Genomic DNA, 20837 nt, shown 5'->3' on the forward strand with positions numbered 1-20837 from the left:
GCAGGAAATGCGAGTGTTTAACACGTGTCAGGGTCACCGGGAAATGTCCAATAATGCCCAACATTGCAACTCCCCAGAAAACCATATTCACTCAAAAAAAATTATCGTCGAATCTTCATTTATACTCCAGTTATCCAGAATCCTCTGCTGAAATATTTTAAAAATACAATGCAGGTTTGTTTGAGAACTTGACAAGCATTCTTACAATAGCACTGTGCAGTTGGATTTTGATATTTTGACATATTTACCTTAATTTTAAACATAAATACTATACAGTCTATTGTAATTTTAAAATATGTTAGCTGAGGATGCAAAGGGGTGAAAGGGAAAGGTCAGAGGGTATAGTAAAAACAAGGTTAGGATTGGTGGAGGTGGTAGGGGTGTTGATGGTTTTTCTCTTGTCATGGAAATATAACTATTAATTTTAAAGGATCACTTACTGACGTCAGACAGCTGCCAATTCTCCAGACGCGTCTCTGGAAGGATAAACAGTTTATCCTCCGAGGTTCGTCCAATTTGCTAAAATTGTCCGGGTCCGGATGGAGTTTCAGCAGCCGTTCGCGCTCAGGTTTGTGATCCCGGACGAGCCCCCAAATTGTCATGGAAATATAACTATCAAGGAAGCCACAAGAGAGAGTTCTCACCTGAGTAAGGTCTTTATTTCAATATTGCAATATTGGGAGCCCTGCAAAGTGCAACCAGAGACTCAATTTGTTACAAGCAGTACAGGGTTTTTATAAGACGTTGCGCTGTAAAAAAATTCAGCACTTGGTCCCTTCTAAAACTTCCCCTTTCTCTAAGAGAAAACAGATTACATCATAGAGCGAGAGAAGAAAAACTAGATTTGTTATTCAAAGCTTATCAGTTACTTTCAGCTAATTCTAATGACCCAGACAGCATATATTGTTTTGGTACATTGTCTTCTAAACTAACCTAAACAGTGTACTTTGTTGACGAACTGTTTTCTAAAATTTTGCACTCACTGTAGCACAGCAGTTACATCCTTGAAATATATTATCTAAAAGCACCAATATATTTTTTCAAAGCTCTCTACATTTTTAAGAATCAATTTACTTATTAGATTTCCACTTCACCGGCATCATGCAAGCAAACTACATAAATATGAGAAAACACGCAAGAGAGTTGTCACTCAGAGTGTCGAAGGGTCGATGTATACTGGGGCTCAGTTGAAATGCAACGTCAGGACTTTTTCGAATTATGTCACACGAAGAGAGCACAGCCCTTTCCGCCCTGCCGCGTGTGTCTCGGTAACTCGCTGTGATCGTATAGTGGTCAGTACTTTGCGTTGTGGCCGCAACAACCCCGGTTCGAATCCGGGTCACGGCAGAATAGGGGCGTCTGCTTTTACCACTCGCACGAATGAAGGCAAAAAAAAGCCAATCGATGTGAACGAACGGCGCTTTACAGAGGAGTACTGCCTGACTGGATCGTTGATGAACGACAGAGGCCACTCCGACCTCTTCTCGGTTTTCTTCAATGACTTACTAAGGATCTTCTTCACATTCGCCCATGCAGGGGAAGCCAGTTACACCAAAGCAAACGCAGGAAAGTGCATTTCAAGCAGAGACCAGGAGGGACTTGTTTACACCGAGAGTGGGCGGGGAATGGAACAATGCGCCCAGCCCTGTTGCTGGAGCCGATTCTTGATGAGCTCTTGGGCTCACTAAGAGGCCCCCGCTGGATGCTAATCTTTCTGTTGTTCTTGCAGGTCCTGCGCTGCTTTTGAGCCGACAGAGCTCGTCCTGGTCTGTCGGCACAGCCCAATTGCAAATGATCGGCTCCGCGTACAGAAGGAACGTGCGTTTGGTACAAGAGTGCACGAAGGCACCGGAAATACATTGGGAACAAATGACCGGTCGCTCAAGACCTCTGTGAAGTACAGGAGCGTGCAAAACGAGGCTGTTTCCGCCCGGTCTCGAACCGGGGACCTTTCACGTGTTAGGCGAACGTGATAGCCGCTACACTACGGAAGCCAGCAGGAACCACTGCTGGTTTCTCGCTTGCGTTTCGGGCTGAGAAAGGGACGCGTCACTTTAGGCAGGTGGCGCTGGAGAGAGGAACAAAGGGCGCGATGAAACAAATTGCCGAAACCCGGGATCAAACCAGGGACCTTTAGATCTTCAGTCTAACGCTCTCCCAACTGAGCTATTTCGGCGGTGTCCAGCGCCCACAGCCACCTGCTCCAGCCTTCCTGTGTTGTGGCATGAGCGCACCAAGAGTAGCGGGAGAGTGTTGCAGGAACGTCACTCAGAAGGAAAGCCACCCAGCTGCGCCCTCTGAGCTCTGTCCAGCGCATCTTCCTCGCATGGACTCCTGCCTGCGACGGGCAGGAAACAATTAGCAAGAACAGAACGACACCCCATGGGTGTCTCATGACCGCACCTTAGGTTGTGACACGTGCAGGTGTGAGGGGTTGCCGGGCTACTTTGGAGCAGAGCTTGGGCGGAGGGGGGGCGGGAAAGCAGACAAAGAGGTGACACCTCAAGGTCTGCACGATCACAGCTCTCCGCCGCCCCAGGCTTCCGCTCGATAAGCTACTGGACACACCCGCCCCTCCTCACACAGACCGTGGAAAAGCCCCCGAGTGGGAGGGCTCTCTCTTCCTCCCAGGAGCTCTTGGACACGACGCCCAGACAGGGCGCGGGGAGCCGCCGCCTGCAAACACGGCTCCAGGCAGGACTCCACTCCGCAGGAGCCGCAGAGCAGAGGAGATGAGGGCAGCTTAGCTCCTGTGCAGAGACCTGAGCTGTTGTTGCTGTGGATGCTGTCTTTTCTGCACTCGGGGTAGGAGTGAATGTTGAGTTGCCCTTAGAAATGAAGCAGAGCACTTCAACGGCACGGGTGTGTGTGTGTGTGTGCGCCCTGGTGATTCTGGGAGACAGATCGAACCTGGGCTAAAAGAGAGGGGGCTTAGCCCTCTTCCATTTGCTAGTTCAAAGTTGTACAACCCCTTTGTATCTGCTAGGCGGCGCAGTCGTCGTGCACAAAGAACACTTTGAAAAGCGTCAAAGGCAAGTCATTCCGAGTTGGTCGTTTGTGTTTTCCGTTCAGACGCGAAATGCTGACATGATCTCTCGGCTCCTCGGTTGTCATTTCTGCTCCGTAAAGGGATCACAGCACGCGTCGGCTTCCAGCATGCTGGGTCGGGACACGATGCCGGGGGTTGGAGAGAGCGATGTCTTCCTCGTTAGTATAGTGGCAAGTATCCCCGCCTGTCACGCGGGAGACCGGGGTTCGATTCCCCGACGGGGAGTAGCTTTTCTTTCACCTCCTTAGAGAAATGACTGCCTTTCACTTCTCTGTTTTCTTTCACAGCGTCGTGCACCTTTTCATTGCTCTCGCTTTCAGAGCCTCCGCACGGCAGTCGACTCGACATCAGGAAGCACATTGAAGTGAAAGCAGGAAGCGCTGCGACATGCACTGTGCAGATCCCGCCACACTAAGAGGTGAGTGGGTCTGTTCGATGCACAAAGAACGCTTTGAGAAGCGTCAAAGGCAAGTCTTTCCGAGTTGGTCGTTTGTGTTTTCCGTTCAGACGCGAAATGCTGAAATGATCTCTCGGCTCCTCGGTTGTCATTTCTGCTCCGTAAAGGAATCACAGCACGCGTCGGCTTCCAGCACGGTGGGTCGGGACACGATGCCGGGGGTCGGAGAGAGCGATGTCTTCCTCGTTAGTATAGGACCTGTCACCTGTCCCCACCTGTCACGCGGGAGACTGGGGTGCATCAGGACGCGCCTTGAAGTGAAAGCAGGATGCGCTGTGACATGCACTGTGCAGATCCCGCCACACTAAGAGGTGGGTCCAGTGGGTCTGTTCGATCACAGCGCTAGGCGAATCCCCAATCCCCTTTTGTGCCTGGCGACAAAAGATGTCTGTTTCCGCCCGGTTTCGAACCGGGGACCTTTCGCGTGTGAGGCGAACGTGATAACCACTACACTACGGAAACGGTGGTAAGACGTGCCCAGCGGCCCAGCGCTGAGCTTCGCCAATGCGATTTAGCTGCTTCCAGTGCCTTTATTGGAGTGCGCTGATGGACCGTGCTCTCTCTCCAGAGACCAGCACGCCTGTCATGGACGGAGCAGGAAAGGCGGCGCCACATTCTACAGCCCTCTCCACGCAATCGACGAAATCGGGCTACTGAAGTGGAGAAAATCGCCTCTCCAGAAAGTGCAAATATCATCTTGGAGACTATAAATCCTATTGCCGAAGGTCAGCCCTGTCTACCAGAGTAACCCTCCCACAGCGATGATCAGCTCGTCTCACACGCGAGAAGTTTCGGTTGGAAACAAGCGCCCCCTCTTCTCGCACGTTTTGCACGTTCGAGTAGTTTTAATGCGGCTCTTTCGTACACGGTGCTGATCTTTTGGAAAGCAGGAGGCAAAACCGAGTCGAACCGCCTGGGTGAAAACCAGGAACCCTAACCGCTAGACTATATGGCAGCGAACAACCATGCTGTTCCCGGCATCATGCAAGCAAACTACATAAATATGAGAAAACACGCAAGAGAGTTGTCACTCAGAGTGTCGAAGGGTCGATGTATACTGGGGCTCAGTTGAAATGCAACGTCAGGACTTTTCCGAATTATGTCACACGAAGAGAGCACAGCCCTTTCCGCCCTGCCGCGTGTGTCTCGGTAACTCGCTGTGATCGTATAGTGGTCAGTACTTTGCGTTGTGGCCGCAACAACCCCGGTTCGAATCCGGGTCACGGCAGAATAGGGGCGTCTGCTGTTACTACTCGCACGAATGAAGGCAAAAAAAAAGCCAATCGACGTGAACGAACGGCGCTTTACAGAGGAGTACTGCCTGACTGGATCGTTGATGAACGACAGAGGCCACTCCGACCTCTTCTCGGTTTTCTTCAATGACTTACTAAGGATCTTCTTCACATTCGCCCATGCAGGGGAAGCCAGTTACACCAAAGCAAACGCAGGAAAGTGCATTTCAAGCAGAGACCAGGAGGGACTTGTTTACACCGAGAGTGGGCGGAGAATGGAACAATGCGCCCAGCCCTGTTGCTGGAGCCGATTCTTGATGAGCTCTTGGGCTCACTAAGAGGCCCCCGCTGGATGCTAATCTTTCTGTTGTTCTTGCAGGTCCTGCGCTGCTTTTGAGCCGACAGAGCTCGACCTGGTCTGTCGGCACAGCCCAATTGCAAATGATCGGCTCCGCGTACAGAAGGAACGTGCGTTTGGTACAAGAGTGCACGAAGGCACCGGAAATACATTGGGAACAAATGACCGGTCGCTCAAGACCTCTGTGAAGTACAGGAGCGTGCAAAACGAGGCTGTTTCCGCCCGGTCTCGAACCGGGGACTTTTCGCGTGTTAGGCGAACGTGATAGCCGCTACACTACGGAAACCTGTAGGGACTGCTGCTGGTGTCTCGCTTGCGTTTCGGGCTGAGAAAGGGACGCGTCACTTTAGGCAGGTGGCGCTGGAGAGAGGAACAAAGGTCGCGATGAAACGAAATGCCGAAAACCGGGATCGAACCAGGGACCTTTAGATCTTCAGTCTAACGCTCTCCCAACTGAGCTATTTCGGCAGTGCGCAAAGCCCACAGCCACCTGCTCCAGCCTTCCTGTGTTGTGGCATGAGCGCACCAAGAGTAGCGGGAGAGTGTTGCAGGAACGTCACTCAGAAGGAAAGCCACCCAGCTGCGCCCTCTGAGCTCTGTCCAGCGCATCTTCCTCGCATGGACTCCTGCCTGCGACGGGCAGGAAACAATTAGCAAGAACAGAACGACACCCCATGGGTGTCTCATGACCGCACCTTAGGTTGTGACACGTGCAGGTGTGAGGGGTTGCCGGGCTACTTTGGAGCAGAGCTTGGGCGGAGGGGGGGCGGGAAAGCAGACAAAGAGGTGACACCTCAAGGTCTGCACGATCACAGCTCTTCGCCGCCCCAGGCTTCCGCTCGATAAGCTACTGGACACACCCGCCCCTCCTCACACAGACCGTGGAAAACCCCCCGAGTGGGAGGGCTCTCTCTTCCTCCCAGGAGCTCTTGGACACGACGCCCAGACAGGGCGCGGGGAGCCGCCGCCTGCAAACACGGCTCCAGGCAGGACTCCACTCCGCAGGAGCCGCAGAGCAGAGGAGATGAGGGCAGCTTAGCTCCTGTGCAGAGACCTGAGCTGTTGTTGCTGTGGATGCTGTCTTTTCTGCACTCGGGGTAGGAGTGAATGTTGAGTTGCCCTTAGAAATGAAGCAGAGCACTTCAACGGCACGGGTGTGTGTGTGTGTGTGCGCCCTGGTGATTCTGGGAGACAGATCGAACCTGGGCTAAAAGAGAGGGGGCTTAGCCCTCTTCCATTTGCTAGTTCAAAGTTGTACAACCCCTTTGTATCTGCTAGGCGGCGCAGTCGTCGTGCACAAAGAACGCTTTGAAAAGCGTCAAAGGCAAGTCATTCCGAGTTGGTCATTTGTGTTTTCCGTTCAGACGCGAAATGCTGACATGATCTCTCGGCTCCTCGGTTGTCATTTCTGCTCCGTAAAGGGATCACAGCACGCGTCGGCTTCCAGCACGCTGGGTCGGGACACAATGCCGGGGGTTGGAAAGATCGGTGTCTTCCTCGTTAGTATAGTGGCAAGTATCCCCGCCTGTCACGCGGGAGACCGGGGTTCGATTCCCCGACGGGGAGTAGCTTTTCTTTCACCTCCTTAGAGAAATGACTGCCTTTCACTTCTCTGTTTTCTTTCACAGCGTCGTGCACCTTTTCATTGCTCTCGCTTTCAGAGCCTCCGCACGGCAGTCGACTCGACATCAGGAAGCACATTGAAGTGAAAGCACGAAGCGCTGCGACATGCGCTGTGCAGATTCCGCCACACTAAGAGGTGAGTGGGTCTGTTCGATGCACATAGAACGCTTTGAGAAGCGTCAAAGGCAAGTCATTCCGAGTTGGTCGTTTGTGTTTTCCGTTCAGACGCGAAATGCTGAAATGATCTCTCGGCTCCTCGGTTGTCATTTCTGCTCCGTAAAGGAATCACAGCACGCGTCGGCTTCCAGCACGGTGGGTCGGGACACGATGCCGGGGGTCGGAGAGAGCGATGTCTTCCTCGTTAGTATAGGACCTGTCACCTGTCCCCACCTGTCACGCGGGAGACTGGGGTGCATCAGGACGCGCCTTGAAGTGAAAGCAGGATGCGCTGTGACATGCACTGTGCAGATCCCGCCACACTAAGAGGTGGGTCCAGTGGGTCTGTTCGATCACAGCGCTAGGCGAATTCCCAATCCCCTTTTGTGCCTGGCGACAAAAGATGTCTGTTTCCGCCCGGTTTCGAACCAGGGACCTTTCGCGTGTGAGGCGAACGTGATAACCACTACACTACGGAAACGGTGGCAAGACGTGCCCAGCGGCCCAGTGCTGAGCTTCGCCAATGCGATTTAGCTGCTTCCAGTGCCTTTATTGGAGTGCGCTGATGGACCGTGCTCTCAATTAGCAAGAACAGAACGACACCCCATGGGTGTCTCATGACCGCACCTTAGGTTGTGACACGTGCAGGTGTGAGGGGTTGCCGGGCTACTTTGGAGCAGAGCTTGGGCGGAGGGGGGGCGGGAAAGCAGACAAAGAGGTGACACCTCAAGGTCTGCACGATCACAGCTCTCCGCCGCCCCAGGCTTCCGCTCGATAAGCTACTGGACACACCCGCCCCTCCTCACACAGACCGTGGAAAAGCCCCCGAGTGGGAGGGCTCTCTCTTCCTCCCAGGAGCTCTTGTACACGACGCACAGACAGGGCGCGGGGAGCCGCCGCCTGCAAACACGGCTCCAGGCAGGACTCCACTCCGCAGGAGCCGCAGAGCAGAGGAGATGAGGGCAGCTTAGCTCCTGTGCAGAGACCTGAGCTGTTGTTGCTGTGGATGCTGTCTTTTCTGCACTCGGGGTAGGAGTGAATGTTGAGTTGCCCTTAGAAATGAAGCAGAGCACTTCAACGGCACGGGTGTGTGTGTGTGTGTGCGCCCTGGTGATTCTGGGAGACAGATCGAACCTGGGCTAAAAGAGAGGGGGCTTAGCCCTCTTCCATTTGCTAGTTCAAAGTTGTACAACCCCTTTGTATCTGCTAGGCGGCGCAGTCGTCGTGCACAAAGAACACTTTGAAAAGCGTCAAAGGCAAGTCATTCCGAGTTGGTCGTTTGTGTTTTCCGTTCAGACGCGAAATGCTGACATGATCTCTCGGCTCCTCGGTTGTCATTTCTGCTCCGTAAAGGGATCACAGCACGCGTCGGCTTCCAGCATGCTGGGTCGGGACACGATGCCGGGGGTTGGACAGAGCGATGTCTTCCTCGTTAGTATAGTGGCAAGTATCCCCGCCTGTCACGCGGGAGACCGGGGTTCGATTCCCCGACGGGGAGTAGCTTTTCTTTCACCTCCTTAGAGAAATGACTGCCTTTCACTTCTCTGTTTTCTTTCACAGCGTCAAAAATAATTATGCCACAAAAATAATTGTCCCAGTAAATGCCCAAAGCCCTACAGAACTGGTGCCTCGTGAGAGCACACTACAACAGTGTGTGATCTCCTGTCCCAGCCTGAGGAGCAGACAGCGAGTCTGTCTCTCAATATTACTAATAATACAGTATGTGATTCCCTGCCCCAGCCAGAGGAACAGACAGTGAGCCTGTCTCTCAATAATAATAATCCAGTGTGTGATCTCCTGTCCCAGCCTGGGAAACAGTGAGTCAGCCTCTCAATAATTATAATACAGTGTGATCTACTGTCTCAGCCTGAGGAACACACAGTGAGCCTGTATCTCAATAATAATAATACAGTGGTTGATCTCCTGTACTAGCCTGAGGAACAGACAGCGAACCTGTCTCTCAATAATAATAATACAGTGTGTGACCTCCTGTCCCAGCTTGGGGAACAGTGAACCAGACTCTCAATAATAATAATACAGTGCGATCTACTGTCTCAGCCTGAGGAACAGCGAGTTTATCTGTCAATAATAATAATACAGTGTGATCCCCTGTCCCAGCCTGAGGAACAGTGAGCCTGTCTCTCAATAATAAAAGTACAGTGTGTGATTTCCTGTCTTAGCCTGAGGAACAGACTGTGAGCCTGTCTCTCAATAATAATAATACACTGTGTGATTTCCTGTCCCAGCCTGAGGAACAGTGAGCCTGTCTCTCAATAATAATAATAATAATACAGTGTGTCATCTCCTGTCCCAGCCTTAGGAACAGTGAGGTTGTCTCTCAATATTAATAATACAGTCTGATCTCCTGTCCCAGCCTGAGGAACAGTGAGCCTGTCTCTCAATAATAAAAGTACAGTGTGTGATCTCCTGTTCCAGCCTAAGGAACAGACAGTGAGCTTGTCTCTCAATAATAATATTACAGCGTGTGATCTCCTGTCCCAGCCTCCAGGGAACAGACAGTAAGCCTCTCTCAATAATAATAATACAGTATGTGATCTCCTGTCTTAGCCTGCGGAACAGACAGTGATCCTGTCTCTCAATAATAATAATCCAGTGTGGGATGTCCTGTCTCAGCCTGAGGAACAGAGAGTAAGCCTGTCTCTCAATAATAATAATTCAGTGTGGGATCTCCTGTCCCAGCCTGAGGAACAGACAGTGAGACTGTCTCTCAATAATAATAATAATACTGTGTGAGTTCCTGACCCAGCCTGCGGAACATACAGTGAGCCTGTCTCAAAATAATAATAATACAGTGTGTGATCTCCTGTCCCAGCCTGGGGAACAGTGTGCCAGACTCTCAATAATATTAATAATAATAATACAGTGTGATCTACTGTCCCAGCCTGAGGAACAGACAGTGAGCCTGTCTCAATAATAATACACAGTGTGTGACCACCTGTCCCAGACTGAGGAAAAGACAGTGAGTCTGTCTCTAAATAATAATAATACAGTGTGGGATCTCCTGTCCCAGCCTGGGGAACAGTGAGCCAGACTCTCAATAATAATAATACAGTGTGATCTACTGTCCCAGCCTGAGGAACAGACAGTGAGTTTGTCTCTCAATAATAATACAGTGTTATCTCCTGTCCCAGCCTGGGGAACAGACAGTATGCCTGTCTCTCAATAATAATAATAATACAGTGTGTGATCTCCTGTCCCAGCCTGAGGAACAGACAGTGAGACTGTCTCTCAATAATAATAATAATAATACTGTGTGAGTTCCTGACCCAGCCTGCGGAACATACAGTGAGCCTGTCTCTCTATAATAATAATTCAGTGTGGGATCTCCTGTCAAACTCTGAGGAACAGACAGTGAGCCTGTCTCTAAATAATAATAATACAGTGTGTGATCCTCTGTCCCAGCCTGAGGAACAGACAGTGAGCCTGTCTCTCAATAATAATAATACAGTTTGTGCTCTCCTGTCCCAGCCTGAGGAACAGTGAGCAGTCCTAATAGTTACCGCTTTCCTGATTTAGCTCAGCAGCTTTTATTTCGCCTGAAGCGCAAGCAACTTGTGAGAGCAGGTTGGGTTTGCTGTGCTCAACTGGTTCGGCGTCTTCGTGTCGTAGCGCCGCAACGGTGTGTTTTCCTTCCTTCTCTTTTCAGCCCAGAAGAAACATTTTACTTGTTCCTTTTGTAGCCCATGCATGCCGACGCCTGTGTTGTGTTGTGGATTTTCCCCTTCTTGAATTTGTACTCCTCCTCCCTCTCTCTCCCTACCTCTACCTCTCTCTCTCTCTACCTCTCCCTTTTCCCCTCCCTACCTCTCTCCCTACCTCTACCTCTCCCTCTCTCTACTTCTCCCTCTCTCCCTAACCCCCTCTCTCTCCACCTCTCTCCCTCTCCCTCGCCCTCCACCTCTCTCCCTCTCTCTACCTCTCTACCGCTCTACCTCTCCCTACCCCTCTCTGCTCTCTCTCACTCTGGAGTTTATTTTCCAGACAGAAATCCAGCTCCGTCCCTCCTGTGTAAGATTGGTGATGCAGGATGAGAGCCTCTAACCGAGAGCACTGCAGCGGCAGGTTCTGTGGTCTGTTTCAAATCCGCCCGCGATGAGACACCCAGGAGAAATGAAGAGCCCCAGGCGCGGTAGAAAATCACCCAGGAAAGAGACTTTCAATGTAGGAAAAAAAAGTCGTTAGTAACGGACATAATATGTTTGTTTTGTTTTTTTAATCGCTGCGATGTGTGACTAAGCTCATACGACTAAGAGTTGCCCCCTTTGTCTAGATCTGGTAACCTGCTTGTCGCTGGTGGGCCAGATCGTGTCCCCCGTCACTATACTGGGGCAATAGGACCCTCACAGACCGCAAGGTGAGCGCCCCCTGCTGGCCCCACAGAGAGGGAGAGGTAGAGGTAGGGAGAGAGGTAGGGAGGGGAAAAGGGAGAGGTAGGGAGAGAGGTAGGGAGAGGGAGAGGTAGAGGTAGGGAGAGAGAGGAGGAGTAGAAATTCAAGCAGAGGCCTGAGTGGAGCACTGTCGTATGGCCCTGACATCAATCCCTCAAGTCTCTGCATAAAGCAGTGTCTTACGGCCATGACATCCCACCCCCACCACTCTCAGTGGAAAGCACTGTCGTATAACCATGACATCCCACCTCCACCGCTCTCTGCGAAAAGCAGTATCTTCAGGCCCTGACATCCCACCCCCGCCACTCTCTACGTAAAGAAGTGTCGTATGGCCCTGACACCCACCCCTCCACTCTCTGCATAAAGTAGTGTCGTCAAGCCCTGACATCCCACCCCCGCCACTCTCTAGGTAAAGCAGTATCGTCAGGCCCTGACATCCCACCCCCGCCACTCTCTGTGTCAAGCAGTGTCGTATGGCCCTGACATCCCAACCCCGCCACTCTCTGTGTAAAGCAGTGTTGTATGGCCCTGACATCACACCCCCACTACTCTCTGCGTAAAGCACTGTCGTATAGCCCTGACACCCACCCCTCCACTCTCTGCATAAAGCAGTGTCGTCAAGCCCTGAAATCCCACCCCCGCCACTCTCTACGTAAAGAAGTGTAGTATGGCCCTGACACCCACCCCTACACTCTCTGCGTCAAGCAGTGTTGTCAGGCCCTGACATCCCACCCCCGCCACTCTCTGTGTAAAGCACTGTTGTATGGCCCTGACATCACACCCTCACCACTCTCTGCGGAAAGCACAGTCGTATAGCCCTGACACCCACCCCTCCATTCTTTGCATAAAGCAGTGACGTCAAGCCCTGACATCCCACTCCCGCCACTGTCTGCGTAAAGAAGTGTCGTATGGCCCTGACACCCACCCCTACACTCTCTGCGTCAAGCAGTGTTGTCAGGCCCTGACATCCCACCCCCGCCACTCTCTGTGTAAAGCACTGTTGTATGGCCCTGACATCACACCCTCACCACTCTCTGCGGAAAGCACAGTCATATAGCCCTGACACCCACCCCTCCATTCTTTGCATAAAGCAGTGACGTCAAGCCCTGACATCCTACCCCCTCCACTCTCTATGTAAAGAAGTGTCGTATGGCCCTGACATCCCACCTCCACCACTAACTGCGTAAAGTAGTATCTTTAGGCCCTGACATCCAACTCCTGCCACTCTCTGCGCAAAGAAGTGTCTTATGGCCCTGACACTCACCCATCCACTCTGTGCTTAAAGCAGTGACGTCAAGCCCTGACATTCCACCCCCTCCACTCTCTGCGTAAAGCACTGTCGTCTGGCCCTGACATCCCACCCCCGCCACTATCTGCGTAAAGCAGTATCGTCAGGCCCTGACATCCCACCCCTGCCACTCCCTGCTTAAAGAAGTGTCGTCTGGCCCTGACATCCCACCCCCGCCACTATCTGCGTAAAGCAGTATCTTCAGGCCCTGACATCCCCCCGCCACTCTCTGTATAAAGCACTGTCGTATGGCCCTAACATCACACCCCCACCACTCTCTGCGTATAGCACTGTCGTATAGCCCTGACACCCACCCCTCCACTCTCTGCATAAAGCAGTGTCGTCAAGCCCTGACATCCCACCCCAGCCACACTCTACTTAAAGAAGTGTCGTATGGCCCTGACACCCACCCCTCCACTCTCCGTGTAAAGCAGTGTCATATGGCCCTGACATCCCAGCCTCGCCACTCACTGCGTTAAGCACTGTCGTATGGGCCTGACACCAATCCCTCCACTCTCTGCGTAAAGAATTATCGTATGGCCCTGATATCCTACCCTCGCCACTCTCTGCGTTAACCCCTGTCGTATGGCCCTGACACCCAACTTTCCACTCTCTGCATAAAGCAATGTTGTTAAGCCCTGATATCCCACCCCCGCCACTATCTGCGTAAAGCAGTACCGTCAGGCCCTGACATCCCACCCCTGCCACTCTCTGCGTAAGGAAGTGTCGTATGGCCCTGACACCCACCCCTCCACCCTCTGCGTTAAGCAGTGTTCTCAGGCTCTGACATCCCACCCCCGCCACTGTCTACGTAAAGAAGTGTTGTATGGCCCTGACACCCACCCCTCCACCCTCTGCATAAAGCAGTCTCATCAGGCCCTGACTTCCCACCCCCGCCAGTTTCTGCATAAAGCACTGTCGTATGGCCCTGACACCAATGCCTCCACTCTCTGCATAAAGAATTGTCGTATGGCCCTGACATCCCAGCCTCGCCACTCTCTGCGTTAAGCACTGTAGCGGCAATGCTGGTTAATAAGACAGAATTAAGTGTTGCTGTGCTTTTCCAAATGAGGCCCCATCTCTCCCTTCATCTCTGTGGTGCAGCCACAGAGAAGCTATTCATGCAGGCTGATTTAAAGATGTTTTCTTTTGATAAGGGACAGCTCCCAAAGGGGGATGCACTTAGCTAAGCCTGGCTATCATGATCAATGGTCATCCATTGGCGCCTATCTGTCTAGGGAGTGCCAGATGGACATCTGGATTGCATTCCTAAGTGTCAGGAGTAAGTGACTCATATCTCATCTTGATCAACCAATCAGGGACTGGTAGGCCTGAGTAACCCACGGGGGACTCTGATGCCCATGGAACTTTCAGCCAATGAATGAGCTGAAGTTCCTCCAGGTAAAAACAGGCAACAAAGAGCTCCAGTAGGATTCTGTGGACTTCTCAAAGGAGAATTCCAGGGCAGGACGGCCCAGGAGCAGAAGGCTCCCAAGGGCAGGACATTCTCGCAGCGCGCCTCCTGACCATCCTGAGACTCAGCCCGGACAACCACGGAACGGCCAGTGTGTCCGAGTGCCAGAACTTTCCTTTGTTCTAAGAGTCTAGAGCGGAGGTTGCCAGAGAGTAACCAGAGGATCCACCCGAGGTTAGCATCAGCAGCAAGCCTCGTGAACAGGTCAGAACTGTGGACAGCTGAATCACTATTCAGAACTAGCTCATCATCAGGAACGAACCGGTCCTCTTCCTGACTTGCTGGGACCCACAGTCATCTTTTCTCCTGTGCATAAACTTTGCTATTTAAAGCCAAAACTAACTAGCTGGTCAGTGAGCATCAGCAGCGCACCGTCGCAAGCCGCACAGCACAGCCTGGCACCGAGTCAGAGAGCGCGGATTGGACAGCAACAGCCTGCAACTGTTTCTTTGTGCCCGCAGGAGATCTGAATCCCCAGAGTTTGGATGAGTATTCAACTTCACTGCATTACTGCTCGAGAATTCAATTGTTATCCCAACCAGTTGATATCAATTTAATTCCTAAGAGTTATGTACTTGTTTTGAGTATCTAATGTAGAAGTTGTAACCAAGTTCACTTTATGAAACGGTCTAAATTAATGATATACTGAACGTATGTCCTCTTGATATATGTAACACTTCGTAACTGACTGAATATATATCTTTTGTATTCTGATAACCCTCTCGATAAGATCTGTTAGGTTTATATGCATATTCTATGTATTAATAAATGTATCCTCGTGTATTAGTACCTGTGTGTGTGCGTTGTTTGAGTTATATCGCATAGTTGGATTCTAAAGCCATCAAAAGAATCAATTTTGTGATTTACTGCTACAATTAATAATTGTCCCAGTAAATGCCCAAACCCTACAGAACTGGTGCCTTCAGAGAGCACACTACATAGTGATGACATCTTTCTGTATGATCAGGACAGGAGCTGCAGGTCCACTGTGTTGTGGCTGCAGTACAGTTTTAGCTTATTATTACAATACTTTTTAACAGCGACAGATTCTTAAGATCACGAGGTGTTTATGATATTATTTCAGTATTAAGCTGTTACTACATTCGGAACTGTCCCATAGGATTCAGTGTTCCATTAGTTTGGCACTAAACTGCTTAGTCTATTGCAGGAATTGTACTTAGTCCTGTCTCCTGTCCTGTAGTGTCCTCTAGAGGGCAGCAGCTGTTTCCTTGGGCTCACTGCAATTGGGAACATTGTGATTACTGAGCAGGGCACTTAAGTCAGCAGACGAGCGCGTTGCAAATCGGTATTAATCTGGCGTACAGAGCTGCATGCTAATCTCTGGATCATCTCCAGTTAATGTGATACTGTTCTTACCTTGCAGTTGACCCAATCTGAATACTGGCACCAACCCTGTTATTACAAAGAAACTTCTTGTGTATCTACCGTGATACATAAGTTTGGTGGAGAGGTTTGGCAGCCCATATTCAGTCAAAGATGTGTGTGCAGATCACTGTGATATATAGGCATCAACAAACTGACAAATACAATATTAAATGTTTAACTGATAAATCCCAAATGAACCAAACCTGTATAAATTAGTGGTGGAAAGGAGTCTTTTTATATAGCAAAAGGTCTCTTATCCTTTGGTAAGAACGCTGGGTATATAACCCATTGTCCTCAATATTAGAAATGAACCTTCAGAACCATTATATAAAATAGTTTATTCTAAATCCTTGAAACTTTAATAGGGCACTGCAGTAGGGCTAAAAATTGACAGCCTTAGTGGGCCATCATGATTTGTGCAAATTACAGGTAGTCACAAAGGAAGACTAGGATTCACTTGAAATCCATGACACGGGACACTGAAACAGTGGAGAGTCTTTGTGTAGTAAGCATTCAGTCTCAATCTACACCGTCTGTGTTGCTGGTAGAGGTAGTTGTGAACACCTGTCTTCCGGATCAAGTACTGGGATCTCCAGTCTCAATCCTAATACTTCTCATGACTGTCCACTACCACTGCTGTGAAACCAACACCCATAAGACAAGACCTCCGAGATTCTAACTGTACCATTATTCAGTTATGTTCACACACCAGTATTGTTCCTCTGCTAAGGAAGGAAGGCCTACTTTACACCAAGCCCCTGTTGACAATTCCTTCCTTGTGTTTATTTTAGTCAGTTTGTGCAGCCCAGAATAGGACACCAGATCTCACTCTTATTGGGCACTACAGTAGCAACTCACTCCATAACCACTACCCCTCTCGGAAACGGGAGGATTTCCAGTATATTGAACACCTCTGTCTCTCCCACAGTAAAAAAAAAAAATCACACTGCCCTGCCCAAGGAATAGTGCAGCCATCTTCCCCCAGTACAATGCTTTATTACTCCAGCCATTTTCAGTCCTCATTGGCAGCAATACAGGAAGCATTCTTGAAAGGGGAACCCCCACAAATACAGTAGTTAAAATTTATTAATGGGTCTCACTTCCCTTGAATCTCTCCACCCCATTCAAACCTATAAACCATAAAGAAACAAGGGCAGGCAGAAGGGTCTTTCACAGCTTTATTGAAATGTTGCCATTACAAGGCGAGTGGAGGCAGGAGAGTCACAAGGGCCAGGCTGGTGCCTTCATTCAAGCACCTGGGGAGGAAGAAGGAGAACAATCCAGCTGAACTGCAGGACACCCACCCCTACAGGAGCTCCTCCTGCCAGACCCTACCTGTCCACTGGCCAACATCTCCAAAGTCCTCTGCTCCCTCCACATCCTCACTGGTGCTCTGAGGGTCTCCCTCCTCATCCTCAGTCCAGTCAGCTCCCACATCCAGAGGAGCTTCTACTGGTGCCACAGCCACCCGACTGCTGGTCACCAGGCTCCTGGTACCTGTGGACAAGTAACACCCAGGAGTGAGGGATCTGCTATACCCAGAGACCCACAGTCTACTCATCTAAACCGTCCCTTTGTCCAGCATGGGATCATTCCTCAGTTGTCCAAGCATGGTTGTCTCTTGGGCAGAGATGCATCCACAAGGGATAGAGAACCAGACCCACCTTCATTCCGGCTGCCAGCACACCTGGACTCACAGCAGGCACAGGCCTCATGGTCACCATACAGCTCCTCCCACCTGGAGGAGAGGAGGACAGGTGAGACCTCCACCTGGCATGTCCCAGAGCACCCTCAGCAGGCTCCTTGCAGAAGTACCTCTTCGCCTCCCTGTTGTAGGTGCAGGACTTGGTCCCTGGTGTTGCTTTAGCAGGAGCCACAGCCATGACAAAGTGCATGTACAGCTCAGTCACTTCATGCTGCAAGAGGGAAGGTCACAGCATTAAGGGATCAAGGCCAATAGAGGGACAGAGAAGGACCTTCTGCCATCAGTGAAGGCAAGCTGGCAGCTCTAGGCACTACAGCTGCCACAGTCTGGTTCACATCTAGATCATGGATGAAAAAGCAGACAATGGATCAGTAGAGCAAGAAGGCTGAGCAGCACCTTCCTGGACAGCTTCTTCTGGAAGAGGAAGGCATCAATCGTGAAGCGGAGCACATCCTTCTGCTTGGAGGGGACAAACCTGGACAGGCAGCCATCTGCCTTGCTGTCCACCATGCACCTGGGGACAAGGACAAGGATGAACCCCTGCAGGCTCTCAGGGCCCCTGCCCACCTCCCCTCCCAGAAGGGGCCGTACCCCAAGTTGTCGATCACAGGGAAACGGGGCTGGGAGTGCTGGTCCGGTTTCTCTGTTACGTAACACGAGTGGATGTACAGCCTCTGCTCTGCTGTGGCAAAGTAGGCAGTGGCCTGGAAGTACATGGGCTGACCCAGGAAGTACTCATCCTTAGGAGAGAGCCGGACCCAGTGGGCTGGAGAGAGAGGCAGCATTACACCTGCACACAGCGCCCCCTGCAGGCAGGAGGAGCCACTCACTCAAGGAGCTTACAGTTGGTGGTGAGCAGCACAAAGCTGTGCTTGTTCTTCAGGTCCTTGAAGAAGGTCCTTCTCCTGGCCCACGTGGGGACATAGCCAACCTTGTAGGAGTAGTGGAACCTGCAGGACAGAGGGGATGAGGGGCTTCTGGACACTTTCCCAGCAGCTTTTCAGCAGCGGCAGAGCCCTGCCTACCTGTTGTAGGAGCACTTGACCGGCACAGAGAAGGGAATGAAGCGATGCACAGGCGCACTGGAGGAGGGCGGGGCATAGCGGAGAGTGTTGGAGTACACCAGGCGGCCCTGGACAACCTGCAGGGTCACAGAGGAAGGGGTATTCCCAGGAAAGGCAACCCCGACACTAGCCCTACAGCTCACATCGATACACTGCCTGTAGATGAAGACCCGCTTACCGATCGCTCGGTACCGCACTCGTGAAGCCCGTAGATGAAGTAGAAGTAACTGCGTGTGGTTCGGCTGACGCTGCAGTTGCCCAAGGTCACCTCCGATGGCCGACAGCTGAAGCCGAACAGGAGCCGACTGACCCTCACGTACATCCTGCTGGAGTCGCACCACACAGCCACTCCTCGGGTACCCCCGATAGCCGGGCGAGCCGGCTGCCGCCCTCGCTGGGGAGGAAACAGGACGCTCTTGATGTAGGCGGGTAAGGGGCGGCTGCCGGCTTCATCTTCTCCTTGTCGAAGTAGGGCGAGTACGCGTCTCTGGACACGGGAAGGCGGCGGAAGTCAAGGACTGCGAGTCGTTCTCGCTTGCAGACAGGTCTTCGGAGGGCGCATCTGCCAGGCTCAAGTCCTCAGACTGTGCTGCGTCTTCAGGAGCCGGGAGGTCGGCCTGGAGCGCCAATTCCCGAGAGTCCCAGCCAGCCGGCCCGGCGGAGACCAGTGCGGGGAGCCCGGCCCCTGCGCACAGGCACAGCACAAAAAGAAACGAGCGCATCGCCAAATTAACGTCCCGCTAAATTGCTACAGAAATAAAATAAACCACCAAACTGTGTTGAAGCAAGAGAGAATAAAGTATGAACGCGGTGACTAGGTTTTTATACTACCGCTCAATCAACACAATCAATTACATACAGAGACCCGGATTGTTCTCAGCGTCTAATTAGAACCTGCTTCCAGTCTGAGGCGGGACTCCGTGAAGCAGCCTGCACACTTTCCCGTGTGTATCTGAGCTCAGCGGAGGAGTTCCACGTAATTTCGACAGAATTAAATCACCCACAGGTGTAAAATTTGCTCAGATTAATTTATTGTTCAATTAGTTTCTAATTTACGAGGACAGTGTGTTAAACTCGCTGTCAGACAGAGTACGGAACATGCGACAAGTCCGTCCACACTTTCTTTTATCGAGGGTGCTGTTCTATCAACACGTACCGCAATGAAAATAATTTAACTATTTTTCATGTGTAATTGCATGTCATATTAAAATGTGTAATACAAGCATTTCTTTGTTTTCCAGTAAAGAAATACTGATCAGCTTTTGACATGATCTGATAATAATTTGTCTGATTTTCCAGAGATTGCTTTTGCTTCGCAGCACTGAGAACCTACGGAAGCCCGTTTCCGCCAGGGAGTAAAAAAAAACGCACTATGGTATCTCTCAATTGTGACTTAGAATCATAGAATTGCGACCTAAAAACTCAGAATTCTGACTTTATCTCTCACATTTCCGACTTCGAAATAGCCCATATTTCATTGCCTGTCCTTTTGTTATTGTAACGGATTCGGGGTCTTGCTAGCTAGAACCCGAATCCGTTACAATAACAAAAGGACAGACAATGAAATATGGGCTATTTCGAAGTTGCAAATGTGAGATATAAAGTCGGAGTTGTGAGTTACTAAGTCGCAATTCTGAGTTACTTAGTCGGAATTCTGCGATACCATAGCGCGTTTTTTTGTAACTCCCTGGCGGAAACGGGCTTTCATACATTTCAATTAGTCTGATCAGTGTAGGACAAGTTAATGTAGAATCATTACTATGTCTGTCTCTTGTTTGTATATAAATGAATGTCTTTGACAACTTAATGTTAGTTTTTAATTTAGTATTACGATGTAGGTCATGCGTTAACATATGCACGAGCATACGAAATGTCTCACTCCTGATTCAGCTCATGCTCCATAGGAGAGAAGAGATTCCTCCTGCTTCTCGTACAATCATATCAGAACAGAAGCCCGTGTCGCCCAGCTCTGATTCAAGAGCAACTCGCATCTTCAGCCCTTTTTTATTCGTGATCCTAATTTTCTTTAGTTATGATCAATATTGAACTTTTTCTAAATAAAACGACAATAATCAAACATGCAGGCAGACTTTTAAAAAGTTTTAGGAGCTGACAGGGTGCCCCTTTGGAATAGTTGTCAGAAAATGTGAGAAAAGAAAAGGTACGTACAGTAAGCTCTCACACACAGCATTAGAGATTGGCATCTGATTGAAAAAAAAAACTACCTGTCTCCCCAGCATTTAACGGTGCTATTCTTTTGATTTTACATATTGTTAGCATTTTAATGAATTGTTAAAAGATTGATACACAAATCGCTAAATAAGAAAACGTAAAAACCCTAGCTGTAAGCAACTGGCCATTCATATTCCTGAATTTTAAATCCCTGTGTTTTTCTGTATCCGAATGCCTGGTGCAGCTATTTTGAAAGCAGAGTCTATGATTTACTGTTTAGCAAAAGCGTATTGTTGCCACCAAGGAAAAAAAATCCTCAGTTATCGTAAATAAGAAATACCAAATTATCTCCTAATTACGAGATAGTAACTGTATCATATGTGTGTATGAACAACCTATTACATTTGCAATGGCAGTACCTACAGGCTATCGAAAGGTTTGCTGGCACTGTGGGTTTAGTGTTC

General features: G+C 50.3%; 1 long non-coding RNA gene, 9 other non-coding genes and 1 pseudogene across 11 annotated transcripts in view; 6 read left to right on the forward strand and 5 right to left on the reverse strand.

Moving 5' to 3' along the window:
• LOC148665690 (scavenger receptor cysteine-rich type 1 protein M130-like) overlaps positions 1 to 20837 on the forward strand; it is a 267138-nt pseudogene that overhangs the window by 161428 nt on the left and 84873 nt on the right. The window lies entirely within an intron of this gene.
• Positions 1276 to 1347, forward strand: trnah-gug (transfer RNA histidin (anticodon GUG)). Its single transcript has one exon. It is a non-coding gene; the product is annotated as a tRNA-His (tRNA).
• trnaf-gaa (transfer RNA phenylalanine (anticodon GAA)) lies at positions 2104 to 2176 on the reverse strand. The gene has a single exon. It is a non-coding gene; the product is annotated as a tRNA-Phe (tRNA).
• Positions 3203 to 3274, forward strand: trnad-guc (transfer RNA aspartic acid (anticodon GUC)). Its single transcript has one exon. It is a non-coding gene; the product is annotated as a tRNA-Asp (tRNA).
• trnav-cac (transfer RNA valine (anticodon CAC)) lies at positions 3896 to 3968 on the reverse strand. The gene has a single exon. It is a non-coding gene; the product is annotated as a tRNA-Val (tRNA).
• On the forward strand, positions 4663 to 4734 carry trnah-gug (transfer RNA histidin (anticodon GUG)). Its single transcript has one exon. It is a non-coding gene; the product is annotated as a tRNA-His (tRNA).
• On the reverse strand, positions 5492 to 5564 carry trnaf-gaa (transfer RNA phenylalanine (anticodon GAA)). Its single transcript has one exon. It is a non-coding gene; the product is annotated as a tRNA-Phe (tRNA).
• On the forward strand, positions 6591 to 6662 carry trnad-guc (transfer RNA aspartic acid (anticodon GUC)). The gene has a single exon. It is a non-coding gene; the product is annotated as a tRNA-Asp (tRNA).
• On the reverse strand, positions 7284 to 7356 carry trnav-cac (transfer RNA valine (anticodon CAC)). Its single transcript has one exon. It is a non-coding gene; the product is annotated as a tRNA-Val (tRNA).
• On the forward strand, positions 8302 to 8373 carry trnad-guc (transfer RNA aspartic acid (anticodon GUC)). Its single transcript has one exon. It is a non-coding gene; the product is annotated as a tRNA-Asp (tRNA).
• LOC148665708 (uncharacterized) lies at positions 16597 to 17162 on the reverse strand. Its single transcript, XR_015936912.1, has 2 exons — positions 16768 to 17162; positions 16597 to 16688 (listed from the first exon to the last, which is right to left on the reverse strand). It is a non-coding gene; the product is annotated as an uncharacterized LOC148665708 (long non-coding RNA).

This window comes from Lepisosteus platostomus, chromosome 5 (assembly GCF_059453375.1).
Source record: "Lepisosteus platostomus isolate fLepPlt1 chromosome 5, fLepPlt1.hap1, whole genome shotgun sequence".
NCBI classification, from domain to species: Eukaryota; Metazoa; Chordata; class Actinopteri; order Semionotiformes; family Lepisosteidae; genus Lepisosteus; species Lepisosteus platostomus.